At 38.3% G+C, this 18,717-nt stretch overlaps 1 protein-coding gene and 1 long non-coding RNA gene across 2 annotated transcripts in view; one reads left to right on the forward strand and one right to left on the reverse strand.

Moving 5' to 3' along the window:
* The window catches only part of LOC309501908 (uncharacterized protein), a 575,396-nt gene that overhangs the window by 412,458 nt on the left and 144,221 nt on the right, over positions 1 to 18,717 (forward strand). The window lies entirely within an intron of this gene.
* Positions 9,276 to 18,083, reverse strand: LOC309502075. The gene is made up of 4 exons (XR_014207126.1): positions 18,021 to 18,083; positions 17,805 to 17,937; positions 10,101 to 10,933; positions 9,276 to 10,037 (listed from the first exon to the last, which is right to left on the reverse strand). It is a non-coding gene; the product is annotated as an uncharacterized lncRNA (long non-coding RNA).

Consider the following 18,717-nt stretch of genomic DNA (forward strand, 5'->3'; position numbering starts at 1 on the left):
CAGCTTTTATGACACAATACCAAACTTTCTTCTCTGGGTTTAATTTACGAGCACACTGTTTTTTGTGATCAATAGTTGACCTGTCTTTGTTACTCGGCCAAACCATTTTCCCTAACCATGGACAACCTGGAACTTTATGGCACATAGGCGTAGCTCGAGGCTTATTGTAGCAGTTTATCCACTCTGTGGTTTTTGCGGGAATTATTGGTTTGGTTTCATGGATTGAATGAATTATAGTTTTATCTCCGAACTCACTCATACGAATCCAACGATCTATTGGTTTTGGCCCTGCGCGTTGCGCTGCAGGTGTTAGTGGACTTGACTTTGGTGACTCCGTTTCTTCGGTCTCCTCCATATCATCTGCCACTTCTAAGTCATCTACCACTTCTAAGTCATCCGCAACTTCTAATTTGCCTTGATTCACTTCGTCTAATATTTTTAATCTTTTTATATTTGCTTTTCCTGTCTCACAATTCCATTCTAAAGTGGAGATTGTTTTTCCATACGAATATGTCCACCATACTAGATCGAAGTTTATCACACTAATGTTTTTAGCTGCAGCTTCATCTATTTTCTGCCCTTTTAATAACACGTGTGTTTGATTCAGCACTTCAAGTTTATTCCATTTCATTACGGTTATCCCTCTCTCTGTTGTGGGGCCATACTCTGCTACTGATTTTAGAAAACTTCCTCCATTAGTACAATTCCAGTATTCTGGATCTATGTCTGCTATCCAGTTTCTCATTACTTTAGCATTATTTTCAGAATTGTATACTATTCCCGCTAAAGTCAGAGGTGAACCTTCAACCATTATTGTTTGATTATAGCAGTATAATTCAACTATCTTTTCCATTTTAGTACAAGGGTAGACAGTATAGATTTCTTCTGTTTCTTTTGTTCCGAATCCAGCCAATATGGATATAAGGAGAATGAAAGCCATACTTATTCCTGCCATGACTTCCTGAAATTTCTCAGCCTTTTCCTCATGGATCCTTCTGTATATGGTTTTCAGCCTCCGGCCTCTTCCCCCTCTAGCCATGTTGCTGTGGGTGAGAGAACAAAGAATTGCCTGTCTGACCCTAGAAGTGTTTTCTACGCAGCCAGTCTCTGAGTTTTTGTTTAATAGGTTTAACTTCAGTTATCCAATTAATATTAAAACCCTGTATGGCAAATCCAATGCCCATATAACTCCTGGTACAACAGAGATTCACCATCAGTCTTTTAATCATAGATGCATCATTTTCTCGATACTTAATTTTACAACAGGCTTGCCCAGTCATGATAATTTGACTTCTGGACATCCTAGTGATGTCAGTCTCTCTTACTCCCACTTCCCATGCTCTGGTTTCCCAGTTATGTTGTTCAATTAGGAAGTTCATATTTTTAATTTCCGTAATAATCAATTGTTCGGCTGAGCTGCGTTCATACTGTCCCTGTCTTTTTACAAAAATGGTTTGCTTTGGTTCATTTAGATTATGTGAGATAACTCTTTCCCACGCATCTAAACAAGTGATCTGTCCCAATATTTGGCCTAATACGGATCCAATCTCTAGAGGGTCGGTATAAGATGGATTACCAAGCCCTGACAATTCACAGTATCGATATAGCCATGCTTGTTCATCTTCTTCCATTAATTGTAGTGGATTGCTAACCCATGAGGTCATTATCTTACCCTGGGAAACACATCCCATAGCTAATTTCGATTTCCGGGTTAACCAGACTTCTTTTTTACTGACAGTCTGTAGCCATTTCCGTTCTTCTAGCTTTTCACATCTCTCGCATAGTTCTAGTTTAGAATCTCTAAACGTACACGAACATTTCGAGCCTTGTAAAATAAGTTTTTCTTCACATAAATTACAGGTTCGGCAGACACAAATGGTTTCTCCACGTTGTATCTTTTGAATGACCCATTTTTGTTTACCTAGTCTGCAGTTTCCGCACACTGAAATCTCGCCCAAGGCGCAGTGGCCGATTCTATTTTCCGGATTGTACCAGGAAAAAAGGTTTTGTTCTCCCATGCTAGGGAGTGTTCTTAAGCTCATTTTGGTTGGTCTAGACTCATTCGGACCTTCCCAAAGTAATTCTGCCACATCTGTTGCTTCACAAATACAACAGCTTGTGAATGGTATCAATCTACTAATAGTACCATCAGGGCAGTCTTCATGCCATTTTTTAACTCTTAGCAGTGCATATGCTTCATTTTGGCACCTGACCCATCCTGTTTTTGATTCAATAATGGACTCAAATACTACCTTTTTCATGATTATGCCTTAATTAAGTCCCTCAAAGACCAAATTCCGTTATTTTCTAATTGTACAGTAGTATTTGAAGTAACTCTCGCAACCGTATCCACGGTTCCAGTTTTCTGCCTAAATCTCTTACCTCTGATTTTATGCAGTATTATTACTTGGTCGCCTACCTTAAATGGATTGGCGCTAAATTTTTCCTGCTCAGGCTGATCTTCAATTTTGAGTTCACTCGGTTTGATTCTGTAATTTAGAAAATGTGTACATTGATTAATCAACGTATCCCATTCGCCCACCTTTTCGTTCTTGATGAAAAATTGTTTACATCTTTTAACAGCGTTTTCTGCAATTCCATTGCTTTCCGGCTGGTATTTCACACTTTTTATTAATTTGACTCCAATTGTATCACAATAGTCTTCAACTTCACGTCCTGTAAGGTTCGGTGCATTATCCCCTCTAATTCGTTTAGGTGGTCCTCGAAACCTTATCCATTCCTTAAGTGCTTCTACGACTACCGAGCCAGTAGCTTGTTTGCACGGATATATCTGTAGAAAATTAGAACAGTTATCCACTATTACTAAGAAGTAACAGTTCTTCATCTTCGTCTGGGGTCTGACCGGTCCACCCCAGTCCACTGACACCTCCTCATTCTCTTTATCTGTTTTTATTGATCCGTATTCATTAAACCTGCTGGTCATAACTTTTCTACATTCAGGACATTTTTTCCTGATTTTCAGGTAGGTTGTTTTTAGATTTTGTATGTTAAGCCCTGTGGCTTTACAATACTTCGCCATATAAGATAGGCTGGGATGCATTAAATCCATGTGCAGTTTTTCAACAATATTATTTTCACTTGTCTTAGTGATAGCTTTAATAATTTTTGTTGTTCGAACTGTCTTATGTCTAATATATTTGTCTACCTCCGCATTACCTTTTGCAGCTGATGTAGTTTGCACTGTGTGACTGCTTTGGTGTAACACCTGCGGTCTAACTTCCTCTAATAATATTGCTATTTCCTTCCATAAACTGTCCTGTTTTAATGGCTTTCCCTTAGCAGTGCAAAAGCCATTCAGTTTCCAAGTGGCAACATATTCTGTCAGTGCTTTGTAAACATAATGACTGTTCGAGACAATAACGGATTCCATTGTTTGTGTTGCCTTCATATGCCTTAGGGCTTCCACCACGGCTTGCACTTCAGCCAGTTGTGCTGAGTCTTCATTAGACAATTGCCCCTTTTGTTTGAATACTATTTTTCCTTTTTCCTTTCTAATGAAGCCCCACCAAACTTCCTCATTTTCTTTAGAGCCATCTGTAAAATAACAAATATTAGCCCCTTTAGGGATTTCTGTTATTTTGTCTTTCTTGTTAAGTTTACTTTGGCCAAAGATAATTTGAGTATCCTGCAACAATTTACTCCACTTTGCCCATGTAAATTGATGAATTTTAGGTGCCTCACTCACTAGGTTTTTAGATTCTCTCATCAGCTGAGTGATGCCTTCACCTTTTGATTCTACAATTATTTGTTGTTCAAGGGCTAGTGTTTTTATTGGTATCAAGCATTTAGCAATACTAGCTAAGATGTCAGCTGCTGATTTTGGTTCTTGTTTCAGCTGATTACCAGGTTTTGGGTATGACATGAACTGTATTGGATTTTTCCTATCTTTTTCATTGTACAATACCAGTTCTATTTCATCCGCAGTATTTTCAACACTTACAACCAATTTTTGATCTGGTTCTCGTCTCGCTATTTTACCTGAGGTCAATGCTAAATCAATTAATTGTAGCCTAATATCTTCCAATTCTTTGCTCCAATTAAATTCATTTCCTTTTGTGGCTCCATAAAGAGGTTTAGCTAGTTTAGCGTATCCTGGTATCAGATCCCTGATAAAATTCATGTGTCCCATGAAACTTTGTAAACTTTTTAGGCTTTTCGGGCTGTTTTGTCTCAAATCCTCCAATTTTTCTTTGGTAGTTTTTGAGAGTCCTCTATCCATCCCTGTCGTAGCAAAGCCTAAAAAATCCACTTCCTCTTTACCTATTTCGATCTTTTTGTAACTGGGCTTAAAACCTGCATTTATCAGTCTAGTTAACACTTCATCCAAGATTTTCAGGTGTTCACCTGGATCATCGTTTATAATTAAAAGGTCGTCAATATAAACTGTTACCGGCAAACCTGTCATTAGCGTGACGACAATAGACTGGAAGGCGTTAGCGGAATTTAAATATCCTTGCGGGAGCCTTGTGTAACAATAGGCTTTCGATCGGCAGGTAAACGCAGTTTTAGCCATACTATTTTCAGTTATTGGAACTGTCCAGAAACCGTTGGCTAGGTCAATTTTAGTCAAAATTCTACCCTTAGGTAAACCATTAGTTACATCTTTTGCATTAATTAAGTATCTCCTGTCTGGTTCAGATACTTTATTCAAAGATTTGAAATTATTAACGACGCGGTAAGAATTATCAGGTTTAAGTACGGCCTGAAGCGGTGAATTAGTGATTGGGTTTTCTATTTCTTTAATCACTCCTAATTTTTCTAATTCTTTAATAGTTTCTTCAATCTCAGGTAAAGCTTTTTTATTGATTGGGTATTGCCTTTGTGGTTTATGTACACCTCCCTTGATTTCATATTCATATTCTTTACCTAAAAGGCCTACATCATTCTTAAATCTAGCTGCACCACCTTTATGTTTTTCAAGAATTTCTCTCAATTTGTTTTTATCAAGCATGGTTTCTCGCACCATTCTGTCTATTTGCCCTTTGAGGTCGACCATTTTCATCCATCTGACCGTCAATTCTTTATAAATTTTACCTACAATTTTGGTTGCATCCTGTAATGTCATGAGATTCTCTGATTGATTAGGAATAATGGCTATGTCTTTCCACATATACCAGTCAGTATCAATTGGACCTTGAGCTTTATTAAAACTGTATACCCTCATCATGCCTTTTTGTTTAATGGCATCCTCAGGTAAGTCAGTAAGGCAGCTAATCTCGGCACCTGTATCCAGAATGAATGTCCTACCATTGTAATCTATATAAAAGAAACCTTCATGTTCTTTGATTAGATCAGATTGGATGGTCGCTTTTCCTTCAGGGATGTCCTATTTTTGTGCTTTTTCAAGCTTGTTGTTTCTCACATATTTAGGTTTAGACTGTCCAGTACTGTACGATTTTTCTACAGTCGCTTTTTGTTTGGCCCTCTGCTCTCTGATTTTGTTTTGTTGTTCTTGAGTCAACCTGTCCCATTCTTCTTTAGAGACATATGTAGAGCTGGTTTGCTTACTGGCATTTTTAATGAATGGCGGTCTTTGTTCCAAGTTAGGTTTTCTCTGCACTCCTCTGTTCTGAGATCTGCCTCTCCTTTGGAAGTCAGTAGGTCTGAATTGGTCCCTTTGTTCTCTGAAACTTTTGGACTGCACTACATATTTAGGCCCTTGCTGTGCATAATGGCCTTGGGCTTTGAGTCTCTCAGACCGTCTCAGACCTTGCTGTTTACTATCTCCTTGGTAATTAGAATCTTGATTACCTCTTTTCTCTGCCTCATGTTTGGACCTCCTGTCATACCTTACCGCAAAGGTTTGTAATTCTTCCCATTTAGTCTCATGTCCACAATATTTCAAGTGTTGAAGACCTGGAAGATCTTTTTCAAACTGCAGCAATTCTTCCACAGTTTGCGCTGGGTCTTTTCCATCATGGGCTCTATTTTTGCAGAATATTAAAAGTCCTGTGCTTTTTATTTCTCTCAGTCTTTTGTCATACGTTTCTTTTTTAGTTTCCCCTGAAATGTTTCTCTTATGTAAGGAAACATCATTAATTCTTATATTTATACTCAATAGCTGATTAATCATCAGCTCTATATCTTCATCATGAATATTTAGCCTCTTGCCTAGGTCCACTATCTTCTGGCAACTTCTCATGTTATCTTTCGGATCTAGTTTCATTCCATTGAACATTCCTATTTCTGTGGCTGTTATCGTATGTTTAGGTCTCGCCCTATTTCTCCTTTCATGCCCCTGGTCAGAGACTTCTTCCAAGCAAACAGACTCACTGGACACAGATTCGTCATAATAGTCACATTGTTCACTATAAGTCCCCCTCATCTGAGGGCTTCTTTCTTCCTGTTTAATTTTCATCACAGAGGAGGCTGCTATTTCGGCTAAGTCTATGCCTAGACCCCCTCTGGGCCTATACTTTTCTTTTTCTTCCTCATAGTAGAGGTTATCATCTCCTGTTATTTTATTTCTAGTTGAAATTTCAGGTAACGGTCTCCTATAATAAATAGGGTTTTTTGATTCATTTAAAACTTCTCTTCTGAGTTCAAATATATCACCCATTATAGGGTCCCTTCCACTTCTTCCTCTGTTCTCTGACAGGGTCAAGCGAAGTAATAAAGACAGAGCTTTTTGACAAGAGTCTTTTTGTTCTGCGATCATATCCTGCTTAGCTTTTATGCTTGTGTCAGGCATATCCAAAATCTCATCAGATGTTGGGCCTGTTGCAGCTAGGAAAATTCTCTGCATATATTCAGGCTCTTCTCTTTTGATTTTCTCTTTCAGATTATGCCCTGGTTTTGTTAGAGTTTTTCTTCCCGCTAGATCGATATGTTCCCGAGCATAACTACTACTTTTTCTCTCTCGAGACAATGGTCTAGAATTTTTGTGATTAACTCTATTTCTTTGCGGAATGGGTTCATCCCACTGATACACTACACTTCCTTCACCATCCCACTCAGTTTCTTCACCTTCGGTGGTTGTATCTTCACCTCTATTTTTAATGTGGACAGTTTTATTCATACTATTCAAAGTGTGAACTAATTCATTTGCCAGCGGTATGTATTGAAGGCCAGGACTAGGTTCCTGGAAGTCTAGCCTTTTTTGAGCGCTGGGACCAGGTTTTTCTACATCAGAAAAATAAATTTCTGTATCATGAGAATCCCTGCGCTTTCTCTGAGGCATCACAGTACCATCATACATTACTCTTGTCTTACCATAGTATACTTCTATACTAGGGTCTGTGGTTGGCTTATATGTTACTTCCAAACCAGGATCAAAATGAACTTTAATTTTGTCCCCTTTCATCCTAGTTCCATTAATTCTTTCTATTATAGCCCTCACATCTGCCGCTGAAGTGCAGATGAATTCCTGTCCATTATTTATCTCATAGTCTCCTATATACCATTCTTCATTTTTTTCTTTAGCAGTTTTTTGCTTTTGAAAATTATCACGTTTAGTTATAGTGATTTGGTATACGGATGCCTGCTGAGGAGCTGGACATACATTTAAATCATTTGGTAGTTGAGCCATTTGAGTCATTTGGGTCTTTTTAATTTGGAAATGCAGACTAGGAAAACTTTTTCTCTTTTTTAAGGAATTCTTTATCTATATTTTACAGATACTCACTGGTTCTGCCGCGCGGTTTCGCTTTTTTCTTTTTTAATAGGGCGTCCCCTATTTTATTTGCGAATTTTTTCTGGGTCACTCAAGTGATTGATTTAATATCTATTTTTGCTCCGGGTTATATTATATTAAAGACCGACGAGCCCCCATGTAATAGTTTATGATCATATCTCGATCATATCATGATTAATACCGTTCCAAATTATTTTACGTCCTACCTGGATATATAAATAATCCCGCGGTAACTAAAAGTGCCTATCCTTTAGTCATGCTATTTAAGAGTTAGGTGAACAGTCTCTACAAATTCGTATTTTATTACAAAGATAATAAGGATTATAGATATAATAAATTTACCCTTCGTAGTATAAATCTACCTTTTTAGGTACTCTTCAACCGTGTTCGCTCTACAACAATAACCCTGTTGTAAGCTGCCTCTTTGGCTAGGCTATCAATCAATCAAAAGCACACACTGATTATTCATATATCAGAAATAATGCTTACCCTCCTGTCGTGTCTCTCAGTTAGGATCTCCCTGATCCAGAGGAAAGAAGGAGGCAAGTACTCAAGAATCCAAGGTCCAGACAAGATGATTTAGAATAAATGTTTAACAATATTTATTAAAAGAATCAAAATTGAAAAGAACATTTGTTACAGATTATCATAGAGTACTGAACTAACAGAGAAATGCTAGCTAGGTTTAACAACTTCTTGCTGTCCAGATTGCAGGGGTTCTGGATTGTAGATTGCAAGGAAGAGCAATTTGATTTCGTCCAGGTCTCTTCTTTTATAGTCCGAATTGAGAAATCTTCGTCATATTTACTATGAGACACATGACTGCATGGGCCCTGTGATGACTGTCCAGTCATCAGCTTGCTCTCCGAAGATACAACAGTTCCTTTGTATTGGTGGACAAAGACCCTTGTCACTGTTCCCTCATGTGACTTGAGAAAACCAGCTATGGACAAAAACTCTTTATTCAAAATCATATTTTTAGATGGTCATGCGTTTTAACAAACCAGCTAGTTCGCTGGGAATACCCTTGGTTATAGGCTTCTTATTGTGACCCTTCCTTCTCTGACGTCGAGTCTGAAGTGTAGGTGAAGTGAGTGAAATGTCACCTGCATATGGACTTTCCTCAAAATCCTCAACAATCAATGCAACCTGTTTTTAGTTTTGCCTTATAAATATAGCTCGTTACCGAATGAAACTTTACCATTATCGATATGCTAGCTTGATAGTGAGTACTAAAAGAAATCTTATTTGTTTATATTCATAGTGATAAAGTTAGGTATTTTATTACATGTGATTCTGACATGATGTCACTGTATGTACTGCGCTCCTTCCTCTCCACTCGTCTCAGGTAATAAATGTGTCTTGTTCCAGCCTGAGCGTTTGGCGTCGCGCGTTCATGTGTTTTGGGGGCGTGGCTTTGGAAGGAGCTCAGAAGGGAGGGGGTGGAGTGAATGGAAATAATGAGCTGTGTTTATTGCAGATTAAAAGGTCTACAGTCACTCGATTTTTTAATTTTCTTTTTCAGAGTACTTACATTTTAATTATGTATAGGTATATAAAGACAGTTTAAACAAATTTGGAATGTTTTTTTTTTAGAAAAATGATTACCTACCCTACCTTTAAATAAAGCAGCGTGTGTGTTAGCATGCGTATTAGAAACATGTGATATTGAATGATTCATGTTGGTTTATTATTCAGCCAAATGATGGTTTAGTTGTAATTAAAGGTGGAACAGAGGAAGAAGCTCAGATGAGTGTCAGCAGAAATCTTCAGTATCAGGCCTGCAAATATAATAATGCTTGGATTGAACTCATCCATAATTATTAAAATATTTCTAATCATGAACGTGATTGTCAAGTATAGCACATAAATGTCTCAAAAGATATAAAGTTTACATGTAACTTTTAAACATTTACATGATCTCTCTAACATTTTATACACAGAATATATTTATTGTTATTGTTTTATTGTATATGAAGTTAGTTATGTGTGTGTGTGTGTGTGTGTTGCTGATGATCTACAGTATATTGTCTTTGTTCTGTGGATGAAGTCTCTTCTCCTCTACAGAACGACTAAACATGTTTACCAGTTAACAGCATTTGTGTGTGTTTCACTCGCTCCTCAGATAGCAGACGGATGTGGGCCACTTCAGGCAATGATGCGGCACTGCAGGCCTTCTTATGACCCGGACTAAATGTCTGTGAGCCTGAAGTGGCCCATATGTAAAATGCCAAATATGGCCCAAATATTTTAAATCACATGTGGGCCTTTTTAGGCAAAGATGTGGCACTCATGGCAATGTGTAATCTGAATGTGAGCCTAAAGTGGCCCTTATGATAAATAATGAATATGGTCCAAATATCACAAACCAAATGTGGGCCAGCTATGGCAAAACTGTGGCACAATCGACAATGACTAATCTGGGTGTGAACCAAATATGGCCCACATATGTTGCAGCAAATGTGGCCCAGTTATCTTAAAACATAACTGGGCCAGTTTTTTTTACTGTGCAGCACAAACACAGACGTGCACTAGCTCTTACAGTCAGTTAACTTGTACATGTTGGTAGAGTGTCTGTTTGAGTTTTTTTTTTTATGATAATTTTTTTATGGTCTTGGAACGTACCTGAATATTTGGCTGAGATACATTTTGAGTTGCTGTGTGTAAAAATCTTTGCTGTGGTTTCAAGCAGGACATATTCTTGGGTCAACTTTTTTGTTTTCATCTTGGAACACAATTCCTGTCCAGAAACCCGAACCCTACACATAACTTATCCTTAAAGAGGGAAATGACAGGTAAATAACCAGCACCAAACCCTGGTTGTAAGTGTGGCGATGCAGAGAGGCAAACAGTACTGAGGAGGTTATAGTCTAGGTGGAACCTGCCCCAAAAACACCGACTACGCCACCCTGGGAATTTCACCCAGAGAATGATTTTCTTTATTTCCTAATTGCAATACTATTGATTCACTTAAGGACACACAGGTAAGTAAACAATTCAGCCAGAGACGAAGTTCAATTTTTGAAAATGGGCAACAAATTTTATTCAATAGTTTAAAACACAATTCAAAACACATTCATACTTGCTGCTGAGGCTTACCGGTGGAGGAGAAAGGAGTCACAAAGGCACAAAGGAATCCCAAGAAAGGTCACCATGTGAACACACACAAACACAAAAACAACAGTGAACACAGCAAAGAAAACGGAGTAGACAACACAGCACGCAGGAAGGGGATACCACCACCCGGACACCAACACCACCACCTTCGGCTCTCAGCAACTGAAACGGACACAACACACACGATCAAAGGGGATTCACTCAACAGAAAGAAAAATCAATGTAATATTTAAATGAAGAAAACAAATTGAAATAATCTTAAACAAGGGAGACCGGTAGGGGCGCGTTATGGAGTAGACGTGCGAACCACGAGGTCCCAACATTTCGCTTAAAAATACTCACTAGCTTACTCAACTCGGTTTAGAGACAGTGTATCAGATGATTTAAGCAACAGAGAAACTACTTTTGTCCAAAATGCCTCCAAAAGGAACAGCAAAAACAGTTCAGACTACTATCCCGGAGTTGGAGGCTAACAGTCGCACAGCTGCTGCTAGCAAAGGTGCTATTGATGCTAGCACTTTACAAGCCTTCCGTGACATCGTAAAAGAAGTTATCAAAGAAGAGGCTGACAGTTTACGGGAAGAAATTAAGCGGTCTGTTGATCCCATAACTACAGTGCTTGATGAATGTAAGGTGAAGATACGCGAACACGAGGACGAACTCAACAACCAGGATGCCCGCTTATTGGAGATGGAGACTCGATATGCAGCGCTCAGCAGCAAGTACGATAAATTACAGGAAAAAGTGGATGATCTGGAGAACAGAGGGAGACGATGTAACCTTCGCTTACTGGGGATTCCGGAGGACCTGGAGCAGCGCAATCCGACCAGATTCATCGCTGGGTTGCTGCATGAGGTTCTGGGTGGTCCCAATGGTCTGGAGAAACCTCCAATCCTGGATAGAGCGCATCGAGCAGCGGGTAGACCCACAGAGGGTGGTCGACCGCGGCCGTTCATCATATGTGTCCACTACTACCATGAAAAGGAGCAAATACAACGCCTTGCCAGAGAGAAGGGTCGTTTGGAGTATCAGGGAAAGCAGATCTTCATCTTTCCGGACTATAGTGCTGATCTAAATAAACGCCGTGCAGCCTTCAACGAGGTGAAGAAGATGCTCCGGGAGAAAGGAGTGCGCTACAGGCTCTTTTACCCAGCCAAGCTTCAGGTGACCTTCAATGGAGTAACCAAGATGTTTGATTCTCCTACAGCTGCGAAAGACTTCTATTCCTCTAAGTTTGGGGACGATGAGTAACTGTGTTGCCAGATATACCGGCCTGTGAGTACACTTGGGAAAGGCATGCGAAAGGTTTGAGTTATGTTTATAAGGCGTTTGTTTATACTTTATATTTGGTCTTTGATAAGCCTCTTTTGTGATTACATATTCTTGTAATGTTCGTTTTACACTGTTAGGAAAAATCTAAACCATAGTAACATCATTTTTTTAAAAAAAAATTTTTATTTATTTATTTATTTATTTATTTATTTTTATTATTTTTTTTTTATTTATTTTTTTTTTATTATTTTTTTTTTTTTATCAAGGTTCTTATTATTAATGACTTAGCTACTTAAATTTGCTGAATTACTACTCACAAAATCAAACAAGATAGATATTGTTTGGTTTTATTTTGTTTTATTCAAAGAGTAGACGTTTGCTAACTATTATTTTTATTTTTTTTTTTTTTTTTTTTATTTTTATTTTTTTTTTTTTTTTTCATTTAGTTTATCATATAATTAGAACGAGTTGTGTAGGCTATTATTCTTATAGGTTTGGGACCTTCGTAAGGAGAATGGATCTCTTAGAGGAAGTAGAGATGCTTCAGGGATTTGGTGTTTGTCGTTTGGGGACAGCACTTTTGGGGAAGGGGGGTTATGTGTATGTTGCGTGTTGTTTTCTTTATGTCCTTGTTATTTTTCTTTTTTATGTACGATTTCAGATTGCAGTTGAGTGTTCTTTATATTTACTTAAACATTTTTTGTTTGTGGTATGTCATATTTTACTTCCAGTAGGTTTTGACGGTGACTCTCCCCTCCGATAATCTTTCTTCTTTAACTAAGAATGGCTCCCATGTCAATTTTATAAGCTGGAATGTGAGGGGGATGAATCACCCAATAAAATGTAATAAGGTACTCTCTCATCTTTCTAATCTTAAGGGAGATGTGGTGTTTATTCAAGAAACACATCTTAAGAATTCCGAACATCAAAGATTAAAAAGGAGTTGGGTTGGCCAAATGTTTCATTCTAGATTTAATGCTAAAGCTAGAGGAACAGCGATTCTTATCAATAAAAATACTCCCCTCATAGTTTCCGATACAATAGCTGATTCTAATGGTCGATACATAATCGTGATTGGCTCATTGTTCAATACCCCACTTATTTTGGCGAATATATATGCCCCAAACTGGGATGATTACATGTTTTTTACTAAGTTGTTAAACTCTTTGCCCCAGGTTGATAGTCACTTCCTGATTCTCGGCGGGGATATGAATACGGTTATGGACCCTGTGCTTGACCGCTCTTCGGCGAAGCATTTTTCAATTTCAAAATCTGCGCAAGCTTTACAGTCTTACTTACAGACGTATGGGCTTGTGGACGTTTGGCGACTTCTCAATCCCTTAGCTAAACAGTACTCCTTTTTTTCAACGGTACATCAAACATATTCACGTATAGATTATTTTTTTGTCGATAAAAAAATTCTCCATAAGGTTAAAACATGTAATTATAGCAGCATAGTTGTATCAGATCACAGTCCACTTATTTTAGAATTCAAGTTTCCGGAACAATCACATGCATATGTCTGGAGACTTAACCCTCTCTTATTGTCTGACGATTCATTTACAGATTACATCTCCAAACAAATTGAGCTATTCCTGGAAACAAATGTCACCTCAGATGTGACTTATAGTCTTATTTGGGAAAGCTTAAAAGCTTTCTTACGAGGTCATATAATATCATACTGCGCCAATGCTAAAAAGCAGAAACAGAAACGTTTAATTGAATTGACAGATCTAATAGCACAATTAGACAATCAGCACTCTTCAAACCCTTCTCCGGATTTGTATAAACAGCGGATGGTATTGCAAACTGAATTTAATATGATTTCGTCCCAACAGGCTGAGCAGATGATTTTCAAGTCAAGAAGGTTATGGTATGAGCATGGAGAAAGGGCATCAAAAATATTAGCACACCAATTACGGAAGTCAGAAGCCACCCAGTTCATATCTGAAATTAGAACCGAGAATGGCCAAATTACCACTAACCCTCAGAAAATAAATGAGAGTTTTCAATCTTTTTATTCTGGGCTCTATCAATCAGAATCCCTGCATTCACCCGAGTTGTTCGATAATTTTTTTGATGAATTGGTTGTCCCAACCTTAAATGTTACATTTAAAGAAAAGTTGGACGCATGCATCTCTGTTGAAGAAGTCAAAATGGCAATAAGTTCAATGCAGGGGGGGAAGTCACCGGGACCCGATGGCTTTCCGGTTGAATTCTTTAAAATTTTCAAAGATAGCCTTGCTCCTTTATTGCGCAACATGTTCATAGAATCTCTAAATGCAAAATCCCTGCCACCGACGTTACGACAGGCAACGGTGTCGCTGCTACTGAAGCCGAACAAAGATCCGTTAGAATGCTCCTCCTACCGCCCTATATCTTTGTTGAATGTGGACTTTAAAATATTGTCTAAAACTCTGGCTATTCGACTTGAGCAGCAATTACCTTCCTTAATAGCTCCGGATCAAACCGGCTTTATTAAAGGTAGGCTTGGATTGTTCAATTTGCGTCGTTTTTTCAACATACTGAACACACCGTCAGCATCAACTCCAGAAATTGCCTTATCACTTGATGCTGAGAAGGCGTTCGATAGAGTGGAGTGGGACTATTTGTTTTATACTCTTAATAAATTTGGTTTTGGACCTAAATTCATCTCCTGGATCCGCTTACTCTACTCTTCCCCATTGGCTCGTGTTAGGACAAACTCTTGTTATTCTCCCTATTTTCCACTTCACCGCGGAACTAGGCAGGGGTGTCCCTTATCCCCTCTTCTTTTCGCTTTGTCTATTGAGCCCCTAGCAATCAAGTTAAGAGCAGAAAACAGGATCCAAGGCATCCATAGAGCAGGCCAAGAACATAAACTCTCATTGTACGCGGATGACCTCCTGTTATATGTGTCGGATCCTCTTGGGTCTCTTCCTCATGCTTTCACTATCTTTAACAACTTTGGCAGTATATCAGGCTACAAGTTAAATATTCACAAAAGTGAGTTACTCAAAATTAACTCTAAGGCAAAAAACATTTTGTTTGACAATTTCCACTTTAAGGTTAAATCAGACTATATAACTTACCTGGGAGTCAATGTAACCCGCTCATATAAATTACTCTATGAAAAAAACTTTGTCCCACTTTCTGAAAGAACAAAATCTGATTTAGAGAGATGGAATAACTTGCCATTATCACTGATTGGCCGTGTCAATTCTGTAAAAATGAACATATTACCAAAGTATTTATATTTATTCCAGTGTATTCCACTCTATTTACCCAAAAAGTTTTTTGTTACTTTAGATAAACTTACTTTAAAATTTATTTGGAATGGTAAATCTGCACGCATACGCAAAGAGTTTATGCAAAGGCCTAGATCACTAGGTGGTCTGGCCTTACCAAGTTTTCAACTTTACTATTGGGCAGCTAATATACGTAACATGCTTTACTGGTTTAGTGATTCAAATTTCGAAACTCCCTCTTGGGTGCACATTGAAGCATCTAATTGTGGGAAAACATCTTTACCTGCTCTGCTGAGCTCAGCACTTCCCTTAGAATTGCATACATATAAACACAATCCTCTGCTTTATGACTCCCTTAGAATCTGGGTACAATATAGGAAGAAATTTGGTCTATTTGGAATATCAAGGAAAGCACCTCTGTGCTCAAATCACATGTTTCCACCCTCCTTGAATGATTCGGCTTTTGAGACTTGGAGCAGTAAAGGTTTACAGACTTTAAAAGACCTTTTTATAGATGGAATTTTTGCTTCATTCTCACAGTTGACTGACCAATTTAATATACCTGGTACTCACTTTTACCGTTATCTGCAGATACGCCATTTTATAGCTAGTAGATTCACAACCTTTCCTAACTTGCCAGAGATAACTCCTCTGGATAATATTCTTGATATAAATGCTCATAAGAAGGGAGTGATTAAAGAAATTTATTGTTTACTGTTAGAAATACACACCCCTTCTCTCTCCATTATTAAAGCTCACTGGGAAAAAGATTTGGCGATAAATTTATCAGATGATCTTTGGGACTCTATGCTGAAGAGGGTGCATTCATCCTCTATTTGCGCCAGACATGGACTCCTTCAATTTAAGGTCCTTCATCGTTTGCATATTTCTAAGGAGAAGTTGGCTAAGTTTTATCCAGATAGTGATCCAATGTGTAATCGCTGTAAAGCAGATATTGGTTCACTTTTACATACCTTCTGGACATGTCCTAATCTCAATAAATATTGGACATCTATATTCAACACTTTTTCTGAGGTGTATAGAGTTAATTTCACTCCCTCTGTTTTGACTGCACTTTTTGGGGTAGTACCCTCTAACATTTCTTTAACTAAACATTATTCAAACGCTATAGCTTTTGCCTCTTTGCTTGCGCGGCGTCTCATACTCTTAAGGTGGAAACAGGAACATCCCCCAACACATGACCAATGGATCGCTGACATTATGAGGTTTTTAAACATGGAAAAGATGAGATGTACTCTAACTGGTTCATTGTCTAAATTTAATAAAGCATGGCAGCCATTCTTAAAATATATGGAAACTTTCAAAATGTGCACTATACCATGTCATGAAAAATCAGCCACGTCTTAAATGTGATAGCTTAACTGCTGAAAATCTGATCCTATTTGTTAAACTCATTATTTTATTTTATTTATTATTATTCTATTTTTAGTTATTTATCTTTTGTTTTGTTTGTCTTTTGTTGGTTTTGTTTAATGGTATTTAAACTGCTTAATTGGCTAACCTTAAATGTCTAATTATGTTGTCTTCTATGTTGGGGTTTTTGTTGTTGTTGTTTAAAAAAAAGGCACAGCAGAGAGAAGTTTCATTGTGCTATGCTGTTGTAAGCTGTCAAAAATCATAAATAAAATGAAAAAAAAAAAAAAAAAAGAAATAATCTTAAACACAAAATAACCAAACTGCCCGAACCAGCAATGGTTCCAGAAGGCAGCTAGTACACTAAAAAAAAAAAAATCAATTCTAAGACACTTCAATAAACAAAGAAAAACAAAATAAACATGAATTAAAGTACAATGAAACCTTGGCCAAGGAAAACAAATTCAGTAATAAGACAGAATAAAATATAAACAAATGTATTAACTGGATTAGGTTATCTAACGAGATAAACTAAAATCACTGATAAAGAAACAACTAGAAATACAAATTAACTAAATTGAAAACAAAATAATAGAAAAGGAAATATAAACACAACCCAAATTATAACTGTAAAGAGCCAACCCCTTCAGCGGCATTCAAACAGTTAAAATACTGGCCCACGTTAAACTGGAGGCTCACACATTCGACCGTATGGCCGGGATTGCACAGTGGCCGTCAGACAGAACGGGCGGGCAGCGATCAAGTGGAGTTGGTAATGCAATGTTCAAAATCTGCGTTAGGCAGACAGCTATGCAGTGATCGAGTAACGTTAGGGTTGCTGGTACGTAATGTTCAAAACACACATGAGGAAACAGCTTGTCCAGGACGGGCAGGCAGCGCGATCGAGTGAAGTTGCTGATACACTGTTCAAAATGGACACGTTAGGCAAGCAACACTCAAGGACGGACGTGCAGCAATCAGATAACGTTAAAGGTTGATGGTACACTGTTCAAAATGCACATTAAACAAACAGCAATCCAAGCACTCTGCGGTCGACGTCAATCTCCAGTTGAACCAGCCCGGTTCCTGTTAGTTATTTAAAAAAAAATGAATTAACCCCAAATCAAACAGATAAATCCTACACCATGTATCCTACATACCGATCAAGCAGCGTTTTGTATCACCCAAGAGGAGGCAGCTCAAAGGGTACAAACAGTACAGGCAGCTTTCAGTAACATCCGCTTTTGAATGCGTTGAACGACGGAGTGAAGGACTGACCCGCCAACCGGAGATCTATGAGCGTTCAATGCATAGTAAACATGACGGCAGCAGATAACAATGGAATGAGTTCAGAGACAGCAGAGTCGCTACTTCACCTGTAGACGCGCAGCAGCAAAACACAGAGTGAGTGACCCGGAAGTATAACGCACTTCCGTCACCGCGAGCAAGAGGGCAGTCAGAAGAACTACTACCTGTATTTAGGGGGGGGGGGGGTCTATGGCACTGATTGGCCAAAAGAACGCAGAGTAGTTATGAGTTAACTCATACTGCTACATAAGCATAAACTTAATATAAACTGTAAACTTGTCACTCAAATATGATTTGTTAATTGGAATGCAGAATTAATAAAGATGTTTATCCTGAAACATATTTGTTTATAATAATTCATTACATTTATATAGAGCTTTTCTCTACACTCAAAGTGCTTTTACATGGAAGGGGGGAATCTCCTCAACCACCACCAATGTGCAGCTCCACCTGGATGATGCGACGGCAGCCATATTGCTCCAGAACGCCCACCACACACACACCAGCTTACTGGTGGAGAGGAGACAGTGATGAAGCCAATGAGTATATATGGGGATGATTAGGAGGCCATGATGGATAGAGGCCACTGGGCAAATTTGGCCATGATGTCGGGATTACACCCCTATGCTTTCGAAAGACATCCTGGGATTTTTAGTTACCACAGAGAGTCAGGACCTCGGTTTAACGTCTCATCCGAAGGACGGTGCTCTTTGACAGTATAGTGTCCCTGTCACTATACTCTGGGGCATTAGGACCCACACAGAC

The sequence above is a fragment of the Leuciscus leuciscus genome (assembly GCF_965113295.1).
Source record: "Leuciscus leuciscus genome assembly, chromosome: 6".
In the NCBI taxonomy this organism is placed as follows: Eukaryota; Metazoa; Chordata; class Actinopteri; order Cypriniformes; family Leuciscidae; genus Leuciscus; species Leuciscus leuciscus.